The sequence below is a fragment of the Clupea harengus genome, chromosome 2, assembly GCF_900700415.2.
Source record: "Clupea harengus chromosome 2, Ch_v2.0.2, whole genome shotgun sequence".
Classification (NCBI taxonomy): Eukaryota; Metazoa; Chordata; class Actinopteri; order Clupeiformes; family Clupeidae; genus Clupea; species Clupea harengus.
The window spans coordinates 10,023,725-10,041,291 of NC_045153.1; positions in this window are offsets into that span (position 1 = coordinate 10,023,725).

Below are 17,567 nucleotides of genomic sequence, written 5' to 3' on the forward strand. Positions count from 1 at the left end.
CTGTGGTGGATCGGAATGTGGAAATAAGCGTCTTTTAAGTCTATCGTGATAAACCAATCGTTTGGCCTTATAAACTGCACAAGCCTGCGTGGGGTCAACATTCTGAACCGCAGCGGCATGAGTGCTTTGTTTAACACACGTAGATCTAATATTGGCCGATAATTCCTGTTTCTTTTGGGTACGAGGAAGTAACGGCTGTAGAAGCCTGCATTTTCCTCCTCGGGAGGAACTATGCTTATTGCCCCCTTTCTGAGCAGGGAGACTATCTCTTCCCGGAGGAAGTGAAACTGTTCTCGCTGCACCACAGACTGTATCACTCCGCTGAATGGCGGAGGGGAACGGGCGATTTGCAGCACGTAACCCTTTGTGATCGTCTTTAGCACCCATGGTGACACTGCGCATGCGTGCCAACTCGCCACACAACCAGGGAGGTTGTGCTTTGAGTTGAATTTGTCGGGGACTAACCCGCTCATGGTCAATGAGTCTAAGCCTAGATCTACACCCACTCCGCCTAGGGAGGAAGACGAGATCTGGGGCTGCCCCCTCATGTTTTTGAAAATAATTTGGGGGTGCGATTGCACTGTGTGCATTGCGGGGGGAGTCGCACAAGCATGCCTGGGCACTGCGCCATCTGGGACAGGAGTTAGGACATATGATTGTGGTGCTTGTGAGAACCTGCTTACCGTGCTGGACATGATTTCCACCTGTGAGCGACGGGCTGATTTCTGTGGAGGTGGTGTGGGCTCCACCGCTCCCCCCTGTGTGACGAGTGGCTGACTGTCACGATCAGGAAGCCTGAGGTCTCCCTCTGCCTCGCCCGCGGCGAGGGGAGTGCTGCCGCGGAGCCTGGGCAGGGCGCGCAGCTGGTTGCTGTGCTGCAGGCTGCGCTGGAGGGCGGAAGGGGTGTCTCTGCCAGCCTCGCCCGGTGGACACCTTTGCTGGAGGCGCTGGCGAGCGGAACCCGCTTCTCTTCTGGCCCGGTGCGGGTGTGTCCTGAGGAGGACGTCTCACCCGTGCCACTAGAGCGAGGCATCCAAGCCTGGAATACCTCTCTGCTCTTCTGCTGTTCTTCGAACTTGGCAGCCATTGTGACCACTGCCTCCCCGAAGGCACCCTGGACAGAGACCGGGGCGTCGAGGAGTGGTGCTTTTTCTCTGTCTGACAGCTTAGCCAGTGATAGCCACAGAGACCTCTGGGTAAAAGGAGGAAAAGAGAGGTAGCCCCTCTCCTTAGCCATGTGGAGCTGCATGTAGGGCGCAAACCCCGGCACCGGGGCTCGGCCCGAGTAGGGTATCGCCCATGTCGCCTGCAGTTCCTCGTGCACCTCCTCGAAAAAGGGGATGCAGCTGGGAACTGACGCGGCGGAGCCAGCATAAAACTCCCCGTCCAGCATCGAGGACCGCACGCTGGGAGGGGGAGGGAGAGGGAGCCCGAGGCAGCTGGCTGCTCTCAGCGCAACCTCGTGGAGTTGCTGGCCCAGGAGCCGAGACGAGGTAGGAGGTGTCTACACCCGCATCCTAACGTCTCGGCTCGTCTGCATTACCTCCACGATTGAGCTGTGCTCATCGGAGAAGTCTAGCAGACTATCATCATCCAGGCTGATGTCCAGCTCGAGTTCAGGCTGGACACCGCTTGGCTGAAGCTCCTCAGCCTCGCTGCCCGCAGCCCCAGGGCTGACAGGCGGCGGAGACGGGGAGAGACCCGGGAGCGGAGCTGCAGCTGCAAGGCGATTGCTCACACTCACCAAGTCTAAGGCTGAAGACGCACTCATTCCTACGGGGGCGACAGCCCCGGATGGAACCAGTGCAGTCTCCTCGGCGTCCTTGCGCTTCCAGAACGCAAGGCGCCTGGTAGCCTTAGCTAGCGGGATGCTAGCACAGATGGAACAGACAGGGGCTTTGCCCGAAAGCGCACCCTCTGCGTGGTCCCTGCCTAGGCAGGTCACGCACCGACGGTGGCGGTCGCCCTTGGGACGGACGTGACCGCAGTCAGGGTAGTGTCTGGCCATCTTTTTTCAATCTGAAAATAGAGAAGAATGTTAAAACACAAGCACACTATCTGCAACGAACACGTTGTAAGCAAGCTAGCAGGCTAGTCAGAAACTTAGCCAGCCAGGCAGCCAGGATAGCAGCCACTACTTTCAAAACTATGTTGAGCCAATTAATTTTGTAGCACCCTGAGCTAGTGAGGGTTAAGGAACCCAGATAACTCACCAACCCGTAGAGAGCGAAAAGCACACAAAACTCTTTTGACTGTGGTAGAGCATTTGAGATATGCTCGGAGATGTTCACTCCGTCTTGCGAAGTTTCAAAAGAGGCAGTTCTGAGGGCGCGTAATAAGATTATAGGACTCCTGAGGGGCGGGCCCAGGAGCGCGCGCTGACAGATCTCGCGGCCTTTCAGGCGTGAATAGATAAATGCTTCGATTTGTACCCCATGACTGACGTCATGTACCATACTGTTACATCGCAGTGAACTGCGATAAGGAACCAGCCCAGCAGGCCAGTAACCAGTGTTATTATGAAAGGGAAGTGGGTAGTAGAGTGGTGGTTCCTGCCCTAGTCATTAGGCTAATTCTGGCATTCTGTAAATCAGGCCCCCATGGGTGTCATTTCGGTCTGATAAGTGCTGGGGGTCAGAGGTGAGATTTTACATAATCGTACCTGTAACTGGCCTACTGCATTGCCTGCCTCTGCTATTGTGATGAGCGTAGCCCGAAGAAAGACGCAACAAATGTCAAAGGTTATTCGGATTGTGTAAGACTTTAAAACTAAAATGATGAAATATGCTAAAACAAGTGGGATGTACAGTATCTCTGTCAATTAGCCCGACAGCAGATACAGAACCGTGCTGAGAGAAAACCCTCATTTCCAAACCTATACGAGATGTGCTAGCAACTGATTAGATGCCTAGGGATTTGAAGTGTAATTACTAGCACCTCCAGTGGGAGCAGATTCAAGCCCAGTGTGGGACTGTGCACGTTAATAAAATATCGCATAGCAAGCACCTGTGCATATTTTGCCAAGTTCTGGTCGAGAATATGTCTGATAAGAAGTTGCAAATGACACTAACCTTGTCAGCCCTTGGTCTTTTGGTTGTGGAAGAAGAAAAGAAGAAGTGGATGCGAAAAATAAGGAGAAAATGCATTCAATTGGTTGAAATCATGGATACTACAGTATACTGGAGACAGGCTCGATTGGGCTTTCCCTAGCCTGTGTCGAGAGCTGGAGCTTAACAAAACCTCCGATTTGAAAGATTTTACGCAGCTCTCTCCTGTTCATCCAATCAAAGTGATCTCTCTCTGCCACTGGCTCAACATGCTGCATGCAACAAATATGTTGGCTGACCTAATTAATTATCATCCTTCATACTCTAAGACTGTATTTTACCACTAGATAATGCTCTTATTACTTATTATTCATGCAGCAGTGCTTAATATGAAAACTATGAAAAAGTATAGTTGCATGAATGAATATATTGATTCTACAGCTATCTTAAAGTAAACTATCAACACATAAGGAAAAGATCCAACAATGTCCAACCCACAGAAAAGCAATAGAACCTAACAAGAGAACAATGAACCTAACCTACTTAACCTACAGCAAGTATGGCTTTAGGCTATATGCAGTTCATAGAACATTCTTAAACCTACACGCCCCTTCAGCCCCCTCACTTCACCCTGAACCTCACTAATAATCAAACCATGGATGGGTCTGTTTCACTGTCAGTGAGATTTTATTTTCGGTTGTCAAATGTGGTGGGGATGAAATTAGTGATCGCAAATAGTTGTAAATGACGCCTGTAATTGTCACTAATGAAAGGGGATTGGTGAGAGCATTCACTGCAGTTTCAATCAGTGAACATAAATATGCACCATCACAAAGACCCCTCACTGAGGATGGAAGCATGGCAACCCTGTGAAAGCAGAGAGAAGACCATCAACAGCTCCTCTGGAGACTGACTTTTCTTTTCGTTAAATGCATTTAATTAAAAATGTTCTTGTAAAAAAAAGCCCTAGTAGTAATGAAATAAAAACCGTTGAAACAGTTAAGGAAACTCTAATGAGGACTTACACATTCAGTGAACAGAGGTGTAACCAAACCCATATGTGGAATTGATCACTTGGGTGAGAGAGAGGGGGGGGGGGTTGGGGGGGTGGCCAGTGATCACACATGAACAGGCAGGTCTTCTGTCTCACAGGGTGGTAGGTACTTAGCGAGGAGTGTCGTGGACCTTTCGAATCAATACTGAACCTACGGCCGAGTGTCAGTGACAGGGGGGAAAGCCATGGGTGTGATTAGCACTGGGAGTGAGCCAGATGAATTGGCTTGGTAAGAGGTACTGAAGAGGTACTGATTTTAAAAGAAAACAAATTCAGCTCTGACAACACAAATGCAGACAAGGCTAACATGGCAGTTAGAACATTAACAGCTGGTTAGAGTGTGCTCTAGTTTTGAGGTCATTCTGATTATCAGTTGCTGGACTATTACATTTCTTTAATTGAATTTTCATTTAATTGAATTTGGGGGCAAATAGTGCATGTAGCACTAAGTACATATGACTGTACCTTTAAGCACATTAAAGTATAGAGAGCTACAAAGAGAGAGAGCACAATTATGCCCAGTATTTACATCCAGCTAGGTTTCATTAGGGATGCAGCAACTTAGGGTTTTCTAAGGATAGAGTATCATCGTACTGTTGCACTATACAATGTGACAAGAACTGTGTTAAAAAAAACGGTGTTAGCCTCTTGTGCATTTTCTTTCTGTTGGAAAATGTATGGGCCTCCTTTGACTGTCCATTGATCCAGCGCTCAGATCAGAGGTGACAGCACGTCGTCTTGAAAGCAGCAATGAGAATTTGATGTGCCACAAACTGATAAGTACTGACCTGCCTGCCAATACTCCTCACTCCGCTGGCAATGACAAATTGGGTTTGTGCTACGCTCGTTCCCCAGTGGACATCTCTTCATTTCAGCAGAGGGACACCCTCAGTCCAAAATTAGGTTTTTAAACTTTGCTCAGTATTTCCAATGGCTTTCCTGTGGAGCCAAACAACCATTTTGTTTTCCTGAATATGGATTCCTCCTGAACCAACACTTTGACCTTTGTGTCTGTGTGCAGGTCTTGTAGCAGAAGTTCAGTTTTGTAAGTGCTGGTCTATTGAGTCATATGAAACGAACCCTTCCCCTCACAGCCGCATACTCGTCATATTCACTATTGCTATATGCTACTGAGTAAATAATACTAAGTAAGTAATTACTAAGTAATCATTGTCGTTCTATACATTGGCCTTATATCTGTGTTGCAATGTAAACCTGACGGTGTGAGATGGATCACACTACATAAAATTAAAAAAAGCACATTTTTGAGTAAAAGTATGACAGATTAAATGTAACTGAGGTGTGCTGTTAACAAATACGCAGCTTATTGATTCAAAAGTAGTGAACATTCTACTGATGGAAGGGGAAAAAAGTTGTTGTCATTCTTTCTCCATGGCAACCCATCTATTGTCGTTTTTCCAAAGCTCAGCAGCCAGTGAGTGGTCTGAGTGCCCATGACTGAAGGCTCAGTTTTTCCCCGGGTCTGCCTTCACCTCACTGCAATGATTGCATCAACACAATGATGAACACAACTGACAACAAACACAATAAACAGGCGTGTGCCCTTGGAAATAAAAGGGACTGTTAAGAAGAACTGACTGATAGTTTTTGGTTTGAATGAATGAATGAATCAAGTTCGCGGACGACACCACCCTCATTGGGCTCATCTCTGGTGGTGATGAGTCTGCCTACAGGTGGGAGATTGACCATCTGGTGACCTGGTGTGGACAGAACAATCTGGAGCTCAACGCTCTGAAAACAGTGGAGATGGTTGTCGATTTCAGGAAGAACCCAGCCCCTCCCAACCCCATCACCCTGAGTGACGCCCCAGTTGACAGTGTGGAGTCTATCCGCTTCCTGGGCACCATCATCTCCCAGGACCTCAAGTGGGAGCTAAACATCATCTCCCTCACCAAAAAGGCACATCAGAGGATGTACTTCCTGCGGCAGCTGAAGAAATTCAACCTGCCAAAGGCAATGATGGTGAACTTTTACACCTCCATCATTGAGTCCATCCTCACCTCCTCCATCACCATCTGGTACGCTGCTGCCACTGCCAAAGACAAAAGCAGACTGCAGTGTGTCATTCGTTCTGCGGAGAAGGTGATTGGCTGCAATTTGCCATCTCTCCAGGATTTGTATGCATCCAGGACCCTGAGGCGTGCAGGGAAGATTATGGCTGATCCCTCCCACCCTGGACACAAACTCCTTGTGCCACTCCCCTCCGGCAGAAGGCTGCGGTCCATCAGGACCAAAACCTCACGCCACCTGAGCAGCTTCTTCCCGTCTGCGGTTGGCCTCATCAACAAGGCCCGGGACCCCCGCCCCCCAACACGGACTCTAATCCCTTTTTTGCACACTCCTGCTGTAACTTAATATGTGTATTGTTTATTGTTTATTGTGTATGTTTATTGTTTGCACCAACGTACCACAAAAAATTCCTCGTAGGTAAAAACCTACTTGGCAGTAAAAACCTTTCTGATTCTGATTCTGATTCTGATATGGATTGGCACCATAGTCTATTTATGACCTCTATTTGTGACCCTCACATTCAAAACCTCTTAGATTTTCAATGAACACAAAACACAATCTTACTTTAAGATCAAGTGACCCTGAAGTAGCGTTTAAACATATATATAAATATATATTTAAAAGCTTTTTTTTTTATCTTTCAAAGGTAACTTTCTGTGGTCTTGATCTTAAAGTAGAATACTATATATTCATACATTTGATCTTTCTCATAGATTCCATGTGTCGTGTGTCCTTGCTTTGGCAATATTATTGTGTTTGTGTTTGTGTTTGTGTCCTGTTCACATATTATTGTGTTTGTGTTTGTGTCCTCGCTTTGGCCATGTCATTGTGTTATTGTCCTTGTCCTTGTGTTTGTGTTTGTGTTTGTGTTTGCGTTTGCGTTTGTGTCCTGCTCACATATTTTGTCACACAGGAGATCAGACACAGCGGTGTGACATCTCACTGTTTGTCCTGACACTGGGTCATCATGTCATGTCATGCATGTAGTATCCTGTTGTGCATTTTTATTGCTTTGAAAACCCCCGACAGCAGTCACAACATGTCCCCTCGGTGAACTCAGACATTGCCAAACCTATTCCAAGGAGCGTTTTAAAAAGAGCTACAATGGGCATATGAAAGTACCCTACACAAGAAAAAAAAATGTCAATCGTCACAGAAGAGTATTGTGATTGCTGAGTTTATGCAAATAATGATATTTTATACTTCAGACAGGGTATCACAGGTGTTTTGTTTTCAACTGTCTTTGATGGTCACATTGTGTGTGTATATATATATATATATATATATGTGTGTATGTATGTATGGATGTATGTCTGTATGTATATTACAGAAAAGTAGGAAAAAATGCCTTAAAAGAAAGGGTTCCCTGCATGCACAACCTACATTTCCTATTCAAAGTCAGGTAGTTCTTTTGGGGACATACATATATTTGCTCTTCAAACTCAGGCAACATCTTAAAGATCCTCAGCCTGACACATAGCTGGTGGTTACAACATGTCCTTTGAAGTAAACTATGTATAAAAAGTAGCTGTTTTGCAAACAAAAGGGTATGTGAGACTCTCTCAGAGGATTAGCCTTTTTTGTTTCTTTTTATTTATTTGTTTATTTCCATGTGCATAAGGATTGTCACGTTATATGCACACACACACACACACCAGAAAAATCTCAATTATTTCAATACTCTTGTGAAGTTTCTTTAATGTGCCGTTCCAAAAAGGCCGCATCTCTGTCTGTGTCTCCAAAGACCACAAGCAGTTGCCAATGGGCATCTTTTAAATCAATGATGGGTATATTGTGTCATTGTCCCTGCGGTGTTCAGAGTAGTATTTTATTTTTAGAGATCGCGGTTATCTGTGTGATTAAGTGGCGTGATGCTCTGAGAGTCTGTCTTGAAGGATCAGCAGTGATCCTTTTCATGAACACAGAGACGTTGGAGGAGGATAGATCACTGAAGCTCCCTGTGAGTTATTAGTTATAATTAGACACACACTTTCCCCAGATTCTACTTTTTCAGTGATTACAGTTTATAGGACTGTATGCCTGTCATGATAATACATCACTATTACATAAAGTGCTGTACAGTATAAGCGCATTGTGTCACCTCTGGGTATGAAATGTGCCGTATTAATCAAGTTTGATTTGATTTGATTTGATTTGATAAAATATGTAGGAATATAATACATTTTGGCATAGAGATGGTACGTTGGCAAAAGTGGTATAAAAAGGATTCAGTAATATGACATATTACTTAATAATGAATGTGTGTAGTTATTGTTATTGACCTAAATGTAGTTGTATAGTTATCATTTCGGTATTTAGTGGACATATATATAATATGAAATATGTATAGATTCATGAGGGACCATGCTCACTGGCATGTAGGACTATTAAACGTGTTTGATGTGTTTTCATACTGTATGCACCATAGGTTATTTGATGCAAACTTGTTGTGTGCAGCTGGGAAATAAGACTCACTGCATTATGTATGCTGTTGTGTGGTGATGTGTGCCACTAAGACGCTGGCATTTCTCCTCCAGCAAATAGCTTTTAATGCGCAGTTACAGTGTACATTTGAATGCAAATCCGTTCTGCTGCTTTTGAGACGCTTTCCTGAAAGTTTCCTTGAAGCCCTTCAATGGCAGCGACGCAGAGCAATCAGTTGAGCAACTGGAAATGATTAGCAGAGCACAGAACGAGGTTAAGAGATCCTTCTTTTTGTATTCTGCATAATACAAAATAGCCTTATTCAGCGACAGATGCTGTTCAGACTTAGTAACCTTCACTCTTAACATCTCCTAACAGTTTCCTCCAGCGAGTAACACATTTTGAAGGCATCAGGAAAACAAATGAATTTGAATTTGAAAAATGTTCTTTAACCAATTAAATACTTTTCTCATTATCCTAGGATGGGTTGGCTGAAAACAATGCACAGGTTATTTGTAATAGAGAGAATAACTCATGTTTAAAGATACAATATATGATGCAAAGATCATTTGTATCCCTCAGCTCAGAAGAATATATTAGTGCATGTTCTGCATGTGCCTAAAGGTTACTCACAGAACCAACGGAGCAAAATGACACTTTCAATCTTCCTTAACGAGCTTTACAACGCTACTTCATCCATTCTATTACCACTGAGGCAAAGGTTTATAACACATTTATTAATGGTTAATAGATGCAGGGCCTTGAAAGGGTGTAAACAAATAACATCATTATGGCTTCACGTCGCCATATCTTGGCCAACACACCGTGTTAGATGTGTCAATGTAGTTCTCTTGATGCTCCATCACTGTGAACTCATTAAAATACAACCCCGGTTTCCTCTGACAAAAGAGGCTAGAATTCCCCCTCAAATCCCCAAAGCCACCAACTGGAAGAAACACACAAACAATCTTTAATGTGTATTTGGTCCATCAGGGAAAGAAAAATCCCCAGTATTTTGTAGTCCTCCATTTCATATCCTTCAATGGAGAAACAGTGCTAAGGATGGAGGCATAGCGTATGGGCTTGTGTGTTTTGCGAGCTAAGCACTGCTCGGCGTGAGCTGCCTTTGTGTAGCCATAACAACCCATCATTCTTTGTGTAGCCATAACAACCTATCATTCTGCATATCCAGTCTTTCACACTGAGGCAAACCCCCCCACTTGATACTTCCAAAATGTAATTCTATCTGGGCTTAACTGTATCTCAGCAGTGACAGATATCTCACCTCTCCCCGGCTGGCTCTCTCCCCCCCCAAAAAAAAATACAAGGCAGATTTCACATCGCATTGCTCCAGTCCATCACCTTGTGTTATTGGGTCTTGGGCTGTTCAAGACCAACAGATTATCTGAAAATCCAATTACGAAGACACACACTGTGGCTCACCCCCCCCCCCCCCATCCACAGATGCTGCCTAAGCCTGGATACGATTGGATGGAATCCGTGTGGAGGGTCGCAGGACGAGCCAATCTGGTGTCTCTCTGGTGTCAATCAGATGGCGAGAGCAGTATGACAGCCTGCACTGTGGACAAGATCTTATCTCCGCATGGGGTTGCATTTGAATGCGGAGATAACGTCTGCGTTACTGAAATTAAAGCCTGGTCATAATTTTCTGCAATCAATGCCTGGGGTGTGGACACGGTTATCGGTTATCGCGCTGCGTGGCAGAGTCCGACAGCATTTGTCAATAGGGCAGAGATGGGTGGAAATATTCTATAACGTAATGGGTCTCGGTGTGAGGCCTTGGGTTACTGTGTTGAATGGAGATTTCATATTCATATTTCCATTTTTATTCCCTCAAAATTGAGAAAGGTCAACTCGGCTAAAGGAATGGCAGGACCCATCTTGTTACTTCATCACATTGTTATTAAAATTGTCAAATGTTTCTTTTCGAGGGTAAAATCAGTTATATACCAGTGCTGAATTCTTGGTAACTGTTAACACTTTGTTGGATGTGTGTATACATTGGAGGTGTACAGAGATGCCATTATGAGTATCTGTATCAGTATCTATTCAACCAACAAAATGACCTTATCTGTATTCAGACAGAAGACCAGGGATTAGGTGTGGGTTATGCCGGAAGTCAAATCGGGCAAATGCTGTGTCGTCTAACCTAATATTCATTGGCAATGCAATTTGTGTGCCTTCAAAGCATAATATTGACGTATAATAATTATGAAATGTCACATCCTCATACTGTACTTTTCATTTCTTGCTTTTTTTTTTTTTTAACCAAGTTTTAATGAACTGTCTGAACCCCACCACTATGCCCCTTTAACAATCAGAACAATCAGGACATTGAACAATCAGAAACAAAAAAAAAAGTTTTAGAAATCGAAATATTCTGTTTAACATCGGAAATATAAACTATTTACAGTGAAGATATGAACAAAGATATCCTTCAGTTGAAGAGAATAATCTTAAATTCCAATGAAATGTAAATTACTATTTTACAAAAATAATTTTTCAGCATGTTACATTAATGTTACATTACATTAAACATCTTAAAATAATAACAAGCAACTTCGGGTAGAAAATATCTGGTCCTATAGCATTATTTGTGCTTTCCCGAATAATGTATTTAGATTCAGGTACATTCCTATTGTACCTCATTTATGAGTAAACATGCATATTTAATCAATACAATATTGAGAGCTTAAAAGAAAATATGAGCCAAAAAACCTATAGCCGCATACAAACATTTGCAGGCAGTACTGCTCTTAAATACCTATCCCACCACATCCTGCTACAAAAATGTGTTAGGATATGTGTACACACCCTTGAACGTACAAAGTAAAGCAATATCAAGAGCTTGAAAACAAATGTGAGACTCTCAAACATGCATGACACCTGTGCTTGCAGGCAGTACCGGTCCTAACTACCAGCCACACCACTATCTGCTGCTGAAACAAACAAACAAACAATATAAACAAAAAATGTTTTTCCTTGTTTTGGCACAATTGAAGGGCGTACTCAGCAGGGGGGGTCCTTTAACACAGGAAGAAAATATTTCTTGGTATTTCTTGTCATGGACAGAACTTGGGGAAAAGAAATACACTTGAGGCTGGCAGCAGCACAAGAAGCTGCAAGGGCAGACCAGCCGTCCTGTAAGCGCAGAGCCTTCTTATCGAAGCGTCCTTCAGAGAACTCTGCAGTATCTCTCTGCTCCTTGCGAGCCGTACGGTGCCTTCAGTGGTGCCTTTGGCCTTCAGGGTGGGGATGAATATAAGCCTGTCCTTTTAGAGTAAGATGAGCACTCATAGGAGTACGTGAAAACCCATATGAATGCCATGGACGAATGCACTGAAACAGACCAGCAAAAGGAGTACAGCACAATGGAGTGGGTTTTCATGGTTTTCACTTCCAAACACTTGATATAAAGGTGTCCACATTCTGCATGGTGCCTATTGAATTATTACAGTTACAGTTATGTACCAGTTCCAAAGGAGGTCATTGTGATATTGATGAGTTGCTGTGACAGCACCAACATAGGTGTTTTGGAAAACTGAAAAAATTACGGACATTTCTGAAAGGACTGTATTTGTGTGTTTATATATTCAGTGTATTGTAACCGGTTTCCTTAGAATTCTCTATAAAGTGCACTGTACTACTGTAGCTGCAAAAAGTTTCAGCCAAACAAAGACAGAATCGTTTTAGATTGATCACACTAGCGTTTAGATACTTATTGGTTAGCGTAACAAAGACAGGAGTGTTTTAGATTGATCACATTAGCGTGTAGATAATGTTTGAAAAAGGCTTCAGCCAAAGAAAGACAGTAGTGTTTGAGATTTATCACACTAGCGTGTAGATAATGTTTGAAAATGTCTAACCATATGAATAGCTGCGTTTGCCATTTGACACAAAAGTGGGATTTTGAAATGGGTTTATTGAGTTTTGAATGCAGTGTTTCATTTTGCAGGAGATTTGTGTTTTTTTTTTTTGCAGTTCATGTGTATAGTTTTGTGAATTGTGTGTAGAGCTTTGAAAAAGCGAGATCTAGTGTTTCAGCAAAATGTGTGTAAGCAGTTGTAAGAAACTGTACAATGGACATTAGGAAACCAAGAAGATATGTATTTGAACAGAGGCCCCATGGCTTTTGTTCCACTGCAGTCCAGTACTTGAGTCACAGCTCAGAGTCCTTCCCCTGTGAGACGTGACATTGATGTCCCATTAGATGACATCATTATGTTCCTTTGTGTTACAAAATGGCAAGGACCCACAGTTTCATCGTTGTCATGGAGATGGTATTGACTGAATGCTTTTCTAAAGTATGAATGAGGTGTAGTACTCTTTTCTCTACAGTTTATAATGAAAGCACAGTACAGCAGCACCACCATAATTATGTTAAATAGAGTATATAGCCCTTAACAGCTGCCCCTGGATATCTATCCATCACAACAAAAGAGGGGATCTTCAAAAGCACAACCTAGGTTGCATTTTTCATAAGCATTTCTGTGCAATAGCCATTGTTAAAAGACCATTTTGAACATCCTCTCGCTCTTTTGGTTGCCATGGTTGTGCCGCATCTTTTGGCACTTTAGTGAAATTCTGTTTTGCTCAAGCAAAGTTATCATCCACATGTATTTTCATATGAGAGATATGAGTGGAAGCTGAAATGTCAAATGAGTCATAGATTCATGAGTTATTTCCCCTTTTGAGTGAAAAAAAGCAAAATTGATTTCTTAACCGTTTATAATTTTGACACTTTTATCAATACCTTGTCCACTTCTTCACAACACTTAACTCGTTCTGCCATATCAGTAGACTGTGTGAACTAAACTGTGGATACTTTTGCATTGCTTTGACACAAAATCCATTCAATGACCAAAATTCCAAAATTCATGGATAACTGTCTCAATCAATGTTAACCACCAGCAAAACTCTGTACAACTACATTTTTGCAGACATTTAGATACTCAAAACAGTACGGTTCAAAACAATTAACTTTCAGTTCAAACCGGACAAAATTGTGTTCACTCTAGATGGAATTGTGTTGTATTTTGACAGACAAATAAAACACTTGTAATGAGACACTTGTAATGAGTATTCTGATTATTTTTGTGAGAAGATTGTTCTGTTATGTTTTTGTTTTGTTTATTTGCAGCCTTGTTACCATCTTTACAAAAGTGGTCATATTTGCATTGAAATTTGCATGTATGTAGGAAAAATATAAATGAAATCGCTGAAGAGGTTTTTCTACAGTTACTGCTGTATATGTAAGTCACGGGGTATCAATGAGACAAAGTGACCCCAAAATGCAAAAATATGCAAGGCAAACCAGCAGATTAAAACATTTGTTCTTGGTGTCATGATATCTGCTTGGCTTCAAATATTTATAGAGCATTGGGGGTTGTAGTGGTGGATAAGATATGCTAAAGATTTTTTTCTAAAGATTTACTGTCAATCAAGGGGAGATTGTTGCAGTAAATGTGAAGTTCATTACAATATTATTCCAATCCCGGAGGGACACCATGGATCAGCATTAGGGCTACAGTAGACTTGTAGTGGTAGCATGTTGTGTTGTTATTTCACTTACTGAACTTAAGAGCATCTACACAATTTTTGTTCTACTATACCACAGAAATAGTACCTCAGAGCCGTCATAAACCATTGCATCATTTCAGGTTTAATGTTTGGTATTACAACATGTACTGTAAATGTACTGTAAAGAGGTGTCACACTTTTTTCATTTTTTTTGCAGTTCTCCACTGGTGTGCCCAGCTGTGTGTTTGTAAAGCACACTGTGTGAAGAGGTTTGAAAAAAAGTGGACATGCTACTGAGACAAGTGTGGAAATCATTGTTAAAAAAAAGTGCCTGTTACCACGAGAGAACTATTTGAGAATGACCCTACTGTTTATTTGTGAAGAAATACATTTCTTGACTGTTTCACCCGATCAAGTAGATGAGAGAGAGCGCAGGAAAGTGCTGTCAGGTTAAGCATCTTTTGCCCCCCACTTCAAGAGAATGCACATTAAAGGAAGCGGCTCACTTTCCAAGGTGCCTTAGGTGAAGTGTGCACAAACAAGCGAAACGTTGGCCGAACCCCGCGGATGGCAATTACTTCCAGGCAACTTCACCAGAGCTGTCTTTTGAAAATCAACCTGCATGAACCAACAGGGGTGGTTGAACAATTAGGGGCTGAAAATATCAGGCTCGAAATATCGTCTTTCATCCTCTTTTTTTTTGGAGAATCTAATTAAGGAGAAAGCTGCACATCAAAGCCTTGGTACACGTTTCAATTAACCAGATGCTACCTATGAACAGGCAGCGAAGGGTAAGGGTCTGAGAGGGAAGAAAGCAGAGAAACGTTTTCTCTGGAAGTGAGAAGGTTTCCGTCTCCATTTCTACCTTTGTAGATAACAGATGAAAATTCAGTGTCCTTGAAAGGAGAAGCTTTTAAACATATCAGACACAAATGAAATCTGCAATAAAAACAGCCGTTAAGGAGAAAAACCTGAAATCTGATCAATCTCTTTGTGAGTGCCGTAACTATGGTCTGCTTCCACACATTTATTTTTTCCCAACACACTGCGCTCTGGTCATGTTAAAGTGCTACAAGTTCTGAGTTGTGGTGAACATAATAAGTTCACTTTCTGACTTTGTGAACTTTACTGAATCACAAATGAGAGATACTGACTTGCATAACCTAAGAGTATCTGCTCCGTGCCTTTCACCCAGATCAGCTGGGGGGGGGGGGGGGGGTTACTACCCTGACCCTGGTTTGGAGCAAGACCCTAAGAACATCTTCTCTGGAGATTGTTATTGTCTACTGAAAATAATTCTGTAACTCCTAATTGCTCTTAGCTTCTGTTAATTAATATGATCACAAAGAATCAGTCTTCTGTTGCTCTTTGTGATACATTGTTGCACTGCAGTGCATTGGGTTATGTAAATATATGGTATTTATGTGTGAATGAGTCACTATTTAGTGTCTGCTATGACATATGTATGAAATGGTTAGTTTGTAACTTCATGATGAAACGTTCAAGCAATGTCATGTGTGTGTTTTTTTAATAATAACATCATCCTTTGCGGATTTCTTTTTCATAATTTATGCTACAGCCTGTTTTGATTTTTTTTTATGTAGACAATGTACAATACGAAGGTATTTAATTTTTCCGAAATGTCTGCAGTTTGCCCCATGTCATTAGCTCCATCTCCATTAGTGCGAGCTGCACTGTAAGTATGAACACTGTGAGTATGAACACTCGGCTGAGATGACATGTGGGCCCAGTCTTACATCTGACTTTACAGCTTCATTGAGACTGAACAACTGGAGACGCACACAGGGCTTAATGAGGAGCTGTGCATGGCTGAGCGTCTGTGCAAATGGCACATCTGCCCGTTAGACCACATCCCTTTCGTTGCTCGTCCTGAGCTGAATTCAATTAAAAGTTAGCCGCAAATGATGACAACGAGAGGATGGACAGCTGCAAACCATTAACCTATGAAGGAATATCTGTATAGAGTATAGAGAGAGGCATGTAGTGCAGTGTAGCACTAGTTCTAGTCTCTTGCGTGCCTCGTGGCACATAAGGCCTCGCAGTGTAGCACTAGCTCACCAAAACAGGCATTAAGAGGGACAAAGCCGAGAGACAGCAGAGAGACTGTGCTTGAAAAAAGCCCCTTTGTGAAAGACACAACAGAAGTGAGCCGTACTGTAGGCAGAGTCCTGCCCTGTCTGCTGGATGCCATGATCACACAACAGTTCAGTAGTTCACACAATAAACAAGACAACACGGCCATGATCACACAACAGTTCAGTTGACACAATAAACAAGACAACACGGCCATGATCACACAACAGTTCAGTTCACACAATAAACAAGACAACACGGCCATGATCACACAACAATGAACAACCCTATGCTTGATTCAGTCGCCAGTGTGAAACCGCCATTCCTTAGACCAGCCAATCAGACTTCTCTCGCTTGGTTCCACCGCACTTGTGTTCTTCTGAAAACCACCTTCGGCCTAGCGAAGGCCTTGAAAATTATTACCTGACCTTCCTAGACATAAAAAGCACTCAGGGCACTCAGGGCAATCATAGATCTCTCGCCACCGCCACACCCCCACTCACCCCTCACACACACACACACACACACACACACACATGGAGCCTCATGGAATAAAACAAGAGCATAAATCCACGGAGGGCCGGGGCAAAGGAAGGGCCCAGGGGCCAACATGGACGCCATAAAATGTGCAGGTGAATCACCTGGACGTCTGCTCAGCCCTGCCTGTGAAAAGGCTCTGGGGGTACGGGCCCACGCTACACAGGAAAGAGTTTAATACCGTGGCAGAGTGACATACAAGGCAAAGTGCACTCAAATTTATAGCTAGAGGTAAACACACAGTCTCATGCACACTCATACACAAACACACACACACACAGACACATTCAGAGATGGACAGACACACACACACACACAAACACACACACACACGTTCAGAGATGGACAGACACACACACACACACACACACACACACACACACACACACACACCCTCACAAACCAACAGGCACACACAAGAAGACCATTACAGCTTGTGTTACATTGCTGATGATATTTGGACTACAGATCAATAAAAAGTTAATCTGGGATGGATGTTCCTGTCCCCAAATGACACACCGCACCTGTATGGTTTTTTTAGTTTGACGTTATTGTCCCCGGGAGGGCATTCTTTTCCACAGGACTGTACATCACAAGGGGAGTCAACATCACAAATGACACCCATCACCACACAGTCATAACAGACAGTATTAGTTCACAGAGTGCAACACTACAGCACACAACAGCAGCAGCAGGAGAGACGACCTGTAAAACAAGACTCATAGTTCCCTCAGCGAGTCGTCCTGTTTAGGGCTGCTATGGCTGTGGGTACCAGGTTTTTTGTGAGAGCCCTTCTGTCCCTTGGGGACGTATCTGCGCCCAGAGGGCAAGACACGTGA